A 9,184-nucleotide genomic window follows, 5' to 3' on the forward strand; every position below is an offset into this window, starting at 1 on the left:
TTTGCGAGTACCATAATGATCACGGTCACTTGACCGAGGATTCCATATCCATGGAGATTGAAAACTTCATCAAAAGTGGAAGGTTGGTGAGGTTCTTGGCCGGAGTTAGAGAGAGGGATAGAAACCCTCAGGAGAACCAGCCTCTGTAGCTGTAAGCGAATAATGAAGGACTCAGAAGAGGACGAGATTAGAGGCAAAGATGTGATGAGCCAAGGAAAGATCCGGACAACCGCCAAAATCCTTGGAATCAAGATTTGATAGGCAAAATTCATACAATTTTGAAAGGATTAGTTAGTGGAGGAGAGTCCAACTCTACGAGGAAGACTCATGTGAGGAAGGTGAATATAGAGGAGGTTCTCCTTTTTGAAAGGCCGTCAAAGGCCCAAAAGAATGATCCAATGATTCTATCATTTTTCAAAGAAGATGCAGAGGGGGTTGCAATGCCACACAATGACGCGTTAGGAGTAATGGTGACAGTGGCTAACCATGCCATCCATTGAAACTTGGTGGACAATGGAAACTCAGCTAATATCCTATATTGGTCAATTTTCAAACAAATGGGCATGATTAGGAGAGGATCAAACCATTCGATTCACTACTTGTTGGATTTGTAGGAGAGCAAGTCCAACCTATGGGGCTGATTTCCCTTCTTGTTACAATGGGAACAGCCCCCAAACAAGCAACTGTTATGGTCAGCTTTCTTCAGGAAAATGTGGAGGTTTTTGCATGGACACACGAAGATATGCCAGGGGATTAGTCCCGAGGAAATTGTCCATCAGCTGAATGTAGACCCATCAATGAAGCTAGTGAAGCAAAAAAAAAAAAAGGAAGTTCACTACCGAGCGAAACACGGCCATCGCTGAAGAGGTGGAGAAGTTGCTCAAGGCTGTGTTCATCGAAGAGGTGTATTACTCCGATTGGTTGGCCAATGTAGTGTTGGTCAAGAAATCCAACGGGAAATGGAGGATGTGTGTGGACTTCACCAACCTAAACAAGGCATACCCGAAGGACAATTTTTCACTGCCGTAAATTGATTCCTTGGTAGATGCAACAGCTGGGTATATGCTGCTCAACTTCATGAATGCTTTTTTCGGTTACAACCAGATCTACATGCATGAAGCTGATTGAGAGAAGAAAACATTCATCACGAACCAAATATCAAATGCCATCAAATATATCCTTCTAAATGCCGTCAAATATCAAGCATTAGCAGATTTTCAGCAGAATTCACCAGTATGCAAAAAAAAAAAAAAAAAAAAGAATGGTGGAGCAGGAATGGTGTTGATTACACCAGATAAAGAAGAGTTGTGTAGTTCTTTGAGAATGGAGTTCAAATCTACCAACAATGAAGCCAAGTATGAAGCAGTCTTAGCAGGACTAAGCTTAACTCGGGAGATGGGAGCAGAATTTGTGGAGGTTCAAAGCGACTCCCAAGTGATTGTCAGACTAAGGCTGCTCAGTTCACGATGGTAAATGGAACCCTCTACAAGCGAAGTTTCATGTTACCTCTCCTCAAGTGTGTCTCCAAGGAGGAAGGTGATTACATCCTTCGAGAGATTCATGAAGGAATCTGTTGAAGCCATTCGGGAGTGAGGGTGTTGGCACACAAAGCTGTTAGAGTAGAATTCTACTGGCCGAACATGAGTCGGGACTCAATGAAAACGGTCAGAACTTGCAACAATTGTCAACGTTTCACGAATGTTTCCAAGCAACCCCACGAGGAACTGAGCCCCATTTCCTCACCTTGGCCCTTCTTGCAATGGGGGTTAGATATAGTCATACCGTTACCTCGAGAAAAGGGGGGTGTTCGGTTTGCAGTGGTAACCGTGGATTGCTTCACCAAATGGGCAAAAGTGGAGGTCTTGGTGAACATAATGACCAAATGTATGGAGCAGTTCCTATTGAAGAATGTCATTTGTCGGTATGGGATTCCACACGCATTCGTCACTAACAATGGGAAGCAATTCGATTGTGACTCATTCCGAGAATGGTGTTCAAAGCTCCATATCAGGAACTACTTTTCATCCCTTGGTCATCCCCAAGCGAACAGACAAGTTGAAGCTACCAATAAGACAATCTTTAAAATTCTAAAGAAGAAACTTGGTGAGCGGAAAGGAGAATGGGCCGAGGATCTCCCGAAAGTTCTGTGGGCATACAAAACCACCAAGAGGACTCTAACCGAAGAAACCCCTTATGCTCTAGCCTTTGGAACTGAAATAGTCATCCCAGCCGAGGTTGGATCGAGAAGCTTTCGTGTGGAGACTTTTCGGCCATAGTGCAATGATGAAGGCATCAGGCTGCACTATTCTTGCTGCAGGAGAAACGGGATCAAGCCCAAGTAACCATGACAGCATACCAAGAAAAGGTGGCTTAGTATTTCAACCAGAAGGTTAGGCACCGAAGCTTCAAGCCAGGAGATTTGGTGTTGCGAAAAGTTATCATCGCAACCAAAGATTTGGCCGAGGTAAAGTTAGTCACAAGGTAGGAAGGACCATACAAGGTGGTGGCATGCCATAGAGCGGGAGCATATCACCTCGAAGATAAAGAGGGAAAAGCACTTCCACGGCCTTGGAGTGCCGAACATCTGAAGAAATATTTTATTTAAGTCATTGTAATTTCATCAAGAAGATTCATGTTATGATGTTTTAGTTGTAAAAGCATATCATCAATAAAAAGATATTTTGAAATTATAGTGTCAAACAAAACCTCAGGAAATATAGCCACAAGGTACCTTCCCGAGACCAAGTGCTTGAGAAAATAGCCGTAAAGGTGCTTCTCAAACTTTAGCTCAATTAAAGAATAAAAAGCCTCGGACGAAGGCTTATTCTAAGGCTAATATGCCTCGGAGAAATATAGCCAATGAGGTGCCTTCCCGAGGCCAACGTTCGTGAAATATAGCCGTAAAGGCGTTTTCCAAACTTAACCCATTTAAAGAACGAGAATCCTTTGAAGAATGATTGTTCTAAGGTTAAAATACATCGGTGAAATATAGCCGTTAAGGCGCTTTCCCGATGCTAAATGTTTAAGAAAAATAGCCGTAATGGTGCTTTCTAAACTTAACCCATTTTAAGGATGAAAAGCCTCGGAAGAAGGCTCATCCTAAGGCTAAAATACCTCGGTGAAATATAGTCGTTAAGGTGCTTTCCCGAGGCTAAATGTTCAAGAAAAATAGTTGTAATGGCGCTTTCTGAACTTAGCCAATTTTAAGGATGAAAAGCCGTAGAAGAAGGTTCATCCTAAGGCTAAAATACCTCGGGAAACTTAACCTCCAAGGCGCTTTCCCGAGGACAAGCATTTAAGGTTAGACTTTTGTAAGTTTATTCTTAAAGATTGCAAAAGGGTAAACAAACGAGACGGGGCAAAAAAGAACTTTATTAAAAATTTTCAAATGTTACAAAGTTCATTTACCCTCGGGCTCGAAAGTCCCGACCCTACCCAAGGTTACATTAGGCTCCGAGGATGCATCGGCAGGGTTATATCTGAACTCAGTGATGCCCCGAGCATCCGGCATCTACTCCTAACCGAGACGGATGAGTTCTTCGATAGCCTCACATTCAGAAGGAAAGGCATCAGGAGTGGTCATATCTATGTTAATGTGGGACGAAGGGTTGAAGGCTATATTGGGAAATTAGACGCCACTAATTCCTCTTCAGGATCTTGGGATCCAATCTGTCCAGAAGACAACAACACACAAGTACGATAAATAGTATTTTACCAAAGATACAGCTCGGTATGTTCTCAAGTAAGATTGGAGGAGCCACACCGGTCTCACTTAAAATCCAATCTTTCCTAGACAGAACATACACGTGTATTTTTTATTAGTACTATAAACACGTACAAACATACACAAGACAAGAAATTTATACGTGGTTCGGCCAATGCTGCCTACATCCACCGTGTTGCAGAGATTTCACTACTTTGGGAGAAAATAATGGGGAGACTTTACAAGAGATATTTCAGAGAGAGATTGCACACAACTCTTCTATGTTGTGATATGCAATTCTTATATGCCTAACACTAGACTTATCTCTCTATACCTTTTTCTCTCAACCTTTCCTTCTTTTTCTCTCTCTATACTATTCTTGTCTTAGCTTTTTTTTTGAAACATAAAAGCTTGATGCTCCTTCTATAGGTATAGAAGGGTTGGTGAGAATGGTTGGTGCAACAACTATGCACTATTCCTTCGACGGCTTGGTTGGTGCAACAACCTTTTACTATTCTTTTGACGGTTTCTAGAAGATGCTACCATTGTTTACTCATTTGGCTCTATTTTTCAACAATCTCCCACTTGGAGTCTAATGAGTTGGAATCTCAACAATCTCTGCAATTCCCTCTTCTGCAACTCGTCCATTTGTCTTCAAGCTTGAAGACCAACTGAAGTTGAGCACAACTTCAGTTTCTCTCTAGTAATTGTTTTGGTTAACATGTCAGCTGGATTCTTGCTGCCCTGGATCTTCTCAAGTATCAACACCTCATCTTCTAAAAGTGATTTGACGAAATGATACCGGAGTCCAATGTGCTTGGTTCTTGAATGAAATGCTGAATTCTTTGCCAAGTGTATCGCACTCTGGCTATCACTGTGCAAAACATTCTTCTCTTGTCTGAAACCCATTTCTACCAACAATCCCTGTAACCAAATCATCTCTTTGCTAGCCTCAGTTACAGCCACGTACTCTGCCTCTGTAGTGGATAAAGCAACAACCTTCTGTATCTGCGAAATCCAACTCACTGCAGTAGTACCTATTGTGAAACATATCCAGTAGTGCTCCTCCTGTGATCTACCTCTCCAGCAAAGTCTGCATCTACAAACCCTTGTAGTTTTAGCTCGCCATTTCTGAAACATAGGCTTATGTTAGTTGTACCTCGTAGATACCTTAGTATCCATTTTACTGCCTCCTAGTGTTGCTTCCCGGGTTTTGACATGAATCTGCTCACAGCTCCCACTGCATGAGCTATATCTGGTCTCGTGCAAACCATGGCATACATCAAACTGCCAATAGCTGAGGCATATGGAACCTTAGCCATGAAGTCCTTCTCTTCTTCTGTCTTGGGGGACTGATCCTTGGATAACCGAAAGTGACTAGCCAAGGGTGTGCTAACAGGCTTAGCATTACTCATGCTAAACCTTTTTAGAATACGGCCAATGTACTCCTCTTGAGACAACTGCAAAGTACCCTTTTGCTTGTCCCTATTTATTCTCATCCCAAGAATCTGCTTCGCTGCGCCCAAATCCTTCATATCAAACTCACTCGATAGTTGCTTCTTCAACTTTTGGATTTTATCCATATCCGAACTTGTTACTAACATGTCATCGACATATAGTAACAAAATAACGTAACTGGATTCAAACCTCTTGAAGTAACAACAATGGTCAGCGTTGCACTTGTTGTAGCCATGCCTCTGCATAAACCCATCAAACTTTTTGTACCACTGTCTTGGGGCTTGCTTCAGGCCGTATAAGCCTTTAGTCAATTTGCACACAAGTTTCTCTTTCCCTTTGACTGGAAAACCCTCCGGTTGTTGCATGTAGGTCTCCTCCTTTAGGTCTCCATGGAGGAAAGCAGTCTTCACATCTAACTGTTCTAGGTGCAACCCCTCTGCTGCAACAATGCTGAGAACTGAGCGAATGGTATTCAGTTTCACAACCGGTGAGAAAATGTCAGTGTAGTCAATTCATTCTTTCTGCTAAAAGCCTTTGACCACCAATCTTGCCTTGTGTCTCTTGGAACCATCATGTTCCTCTTTGACTCTATATACCCATTTGTTGTGTAGAGTCTTCTTTCCCACGGGTAACTTAGCTAGCTCCCATGTCTTGTTAGAGATGAGAGACTTCATCTCATCCTTCATTGCAAGCTCCCACTTGCTCAAGTCCTCTACCTGACATGCTTCATCATAGCATTCAGGTTCTCCACCATCTGTTAATAACAGAAAGTTCATATACTTCCTGTTTGGTACATGTGGACGAGCAGACTTTCTAGGTGCAGGCGTAGGAGTTGGATCTTGTGGTGCTTGTTGTTCTGCAGGTTCTTCAAGCTGAGGATCCTCACCAACTTGCTGCACCGGACTACTTTCAGGAAGATCATCCAACTCAACATACATATGATCATCTTGTACTGGACTAGTAGGTTGTACAGTACCTCTATCCTTGTACATCACCTTCTCATTGAAAACCACATCTCTACTTCGAATGACTTTCTTATGTTGATCATCCCAGAGTCGATAACCAAACTCATCTCCTCCATATCCAATGAAGGTGCACTTTAGTGACTTAGGGTCTAGCTTTCCCCTCACATGGTCACTAATGTGCACATAAGCAATGCAACCAAAAACTTTTAACCATGAAAGATTTACCTTCTTTCCGCTCCATACCTCCTCCGGTATGCGTTGCTCCAACGGCACTGATGGCCCTCGATTAATGAGGTAGGCTGCTGTGTTGATTGCTTCAGCCCAAAACTGCTTGGGTAGGCCTGACTGAATGCGCATACTTCTGGCTTTTTCTATCAATGTTCGGTTCATCCGTTCTGCCACCCCGTTTTGATGTGGGGTTCTTGGAACAGTCCGTTCCAAACGGATCTCGTTCTCAAAACAAAATGTTTTGAACCCGGTGTCCTCGTACTCTCCACCATTGTCAGATCTTAGCTTCTTGATCTTGAAGCCTATCTCGTTCTCCACCATGGCCTTCCATTTCTTGAATACTTTATACACCTCAGATTTCTATCTCAAGAAATAAACCCATACCTTCCTGGAATGGTCATCAATGAAAGTCACAAAGTATGACTTTCCGCTAATGGACGAGACTGCAGCTGGCACCCAGACATCTGTGTGAACTAGCTCCAGCTTCTCATTTCTGAGGGTTCTGCCACCCATTTTGAAACTCACCCGTTTCTGTTTGCTAAAAATGCAATTTTCACAGAAGTCGATATTAATCAACTTTAACTTTGGTAGCTTCCCCAATGAGTGCAAAACTTTGAGCTCTTTTTCACTCATGTGCCCTAGCCTTTGGTGCCACAGATCTGCTTCAGCACTTGCATTCGCAACAGCAATAGTATCCCTCATATCTGTGGTCATAGGAAAAATTATAGCTTACCCCCTCCCCCTCCCAAAGTTGATAGCATTTTTCAATTCGAACACCTAAGTTTTAATTTTTGCAATCCACCCCTCCAAAGTTTCAAATTTTTGCAATATGACCAATTGTATCCAAAACTTCCCATATTGCCCATAATTTTTTATTTTTTATTTTTTATAAAAAAAATTTTTAAAAAAATTCGGCTCCATCGGCCCCTTTTTGAAAAAGGGGCGCTTGGAGGTGTTGAAGCGCCTGCCCGCATATAAAAATGGGAGCGCTTTCTTGGGCAAGCGCCCCCTTACATAAAAAGGCAAGCACCCCCATATAAACCTTTTATAAAAGGGGGCGCGTGCCCAAGAAAGCGCCCCCATTTTTATATGGGGGCGCTTCAACATTAAAACATCCCCTCATTAATATATATAGGAAAAATTTTTTCCCTATACAATACAATCCAATCCAATTCAATCCATATTTTTCCCTTATATACAATACACAATACAATCCATAAAAGTGAAATACACAATTTTTTCCATTCATCAATCTCATACAATCTTATATATCATAATACAATCTCATAAGACAATCTCATATCTCATAAATACAAAGTGTACCACATCTTAAAGAGTTAACAAAAATTGTACCATACAAATGAAATAAAATATCCAAAACGATATTATAAACACAAAGTGTCTCCACCACAAAGTGTACCACATCTTAAAGATTTAACAAAAATTGCACCATGCAGATCAAATTTATTTAGATTAGAAGCTCTCTATATATATTATTGGTAATGAAGAAGCCTAATCTATAATATATTAATTTTGGCCATTACCACAAGTAGGCTTTTGCCATTGAATTAAAGGGTGAATGAATGGTAAAGTGAGAAGTTACTGCCATTGAATTATTCATTGTCAACTACCAACTACAAACCATTCTACTCGTTTTCACTATATATTCTTCACAATTAAATGTTAGGGAAAGTTAAATTTGAAAAAAAAAAAAAAAATTATTTTATCAAATTTAGAGAGTCACTTTTAAAAGGAATCAAACATCAAACTCCGTATACTTTTCTCTACTTTGGTTTAAAGCTAATCAATAAAGAGAAGAGTAAAAAATAAGCTTAAAAAATTATATAACTTTAACTTTTTGGCTCTTAGAATGTAGGAAGCATGTCTTACAAAAGTTAAATATAACGTAAAGAAGAGAGCTTGTTAAATTGGTGTTTTCATAAGTTTTATTAAATTTTAGGGGAAAAGCTAAATATAAAGAGTCTATTGTGAATGCTCTAAGTATTATAGCTTTTACTACAAGTTTCTGCATAAATTGACCTGACATTTTATAATTAGTAAAATAATTAAGAAAATATGGTCAATCAACTTAATTAGTTAATAATTGACTTGTCAACCATATATGCAATTTAAATTAATTATTCCACTAATTATGGTTTGTGACATTATTTGGTAAAAAGATTATAGTAAATCTGTAGTACTCAAACTATATTTTTTCATAAGATAAATCATTTCAGTTTTTATTTTTTTTCTTTCTTTAGTTCTTTTTCTTTATTTTTTCTTTTTCTTTTTGTTTCTTTTTTTTTTTGTTTCTTTTTTTTTAACATTTTGTTTTTTTTCGTTACACCATCCCGTTCTTTCTCTTATTTTATTTTTCACCCCCAAAAAGACTAGTATTTTCTGCAATCATAAACCAAATATTATAGAGTTTCAATAGCCCACTTATAAGTAATCATGGGAATGCCCACGGCCCAAGTTAATGGCAGTACACTGCTCTTGTGTACGAATAAGTCTAACATTGTACATTAGGCCCAATTAAATATAATCACTGGAATGACCTTGGGCCTTGGCCCAAGCCCCTGGCAGGATCTAAGAGTTAGTGGTGACTGGTGAGTCTTTTTGTGTCGTCTCAATACTTTTTTTTTTTTGGATGAGCATGTTAACTTGTCTCAATCAACCGTCTTGGAAAATGAAGAGTAGAAAATCAAACACTTTTTTTTTGTTGAATCCTGTCATTGTTATGAATCTTACTTAATTTTGTTTTATATTAAAAAATGAAAATAATACTTTTTTTCACACTTATTTATTACTTTTTGTTTTACACTAATTA

This window comes from Corylus avellana, chromosome ca7 (genome assembly GCF_901000735.1).
Source record: "Corylus avellana chromosome ca7, CavTom2PMs-1.0".
Lineage (NCBI taxonomy): Eukaryota > Viridiplantae > Streptophyta > Magnoliopsida > Fagales > Betulaceae > Corylus > Corylus avellana.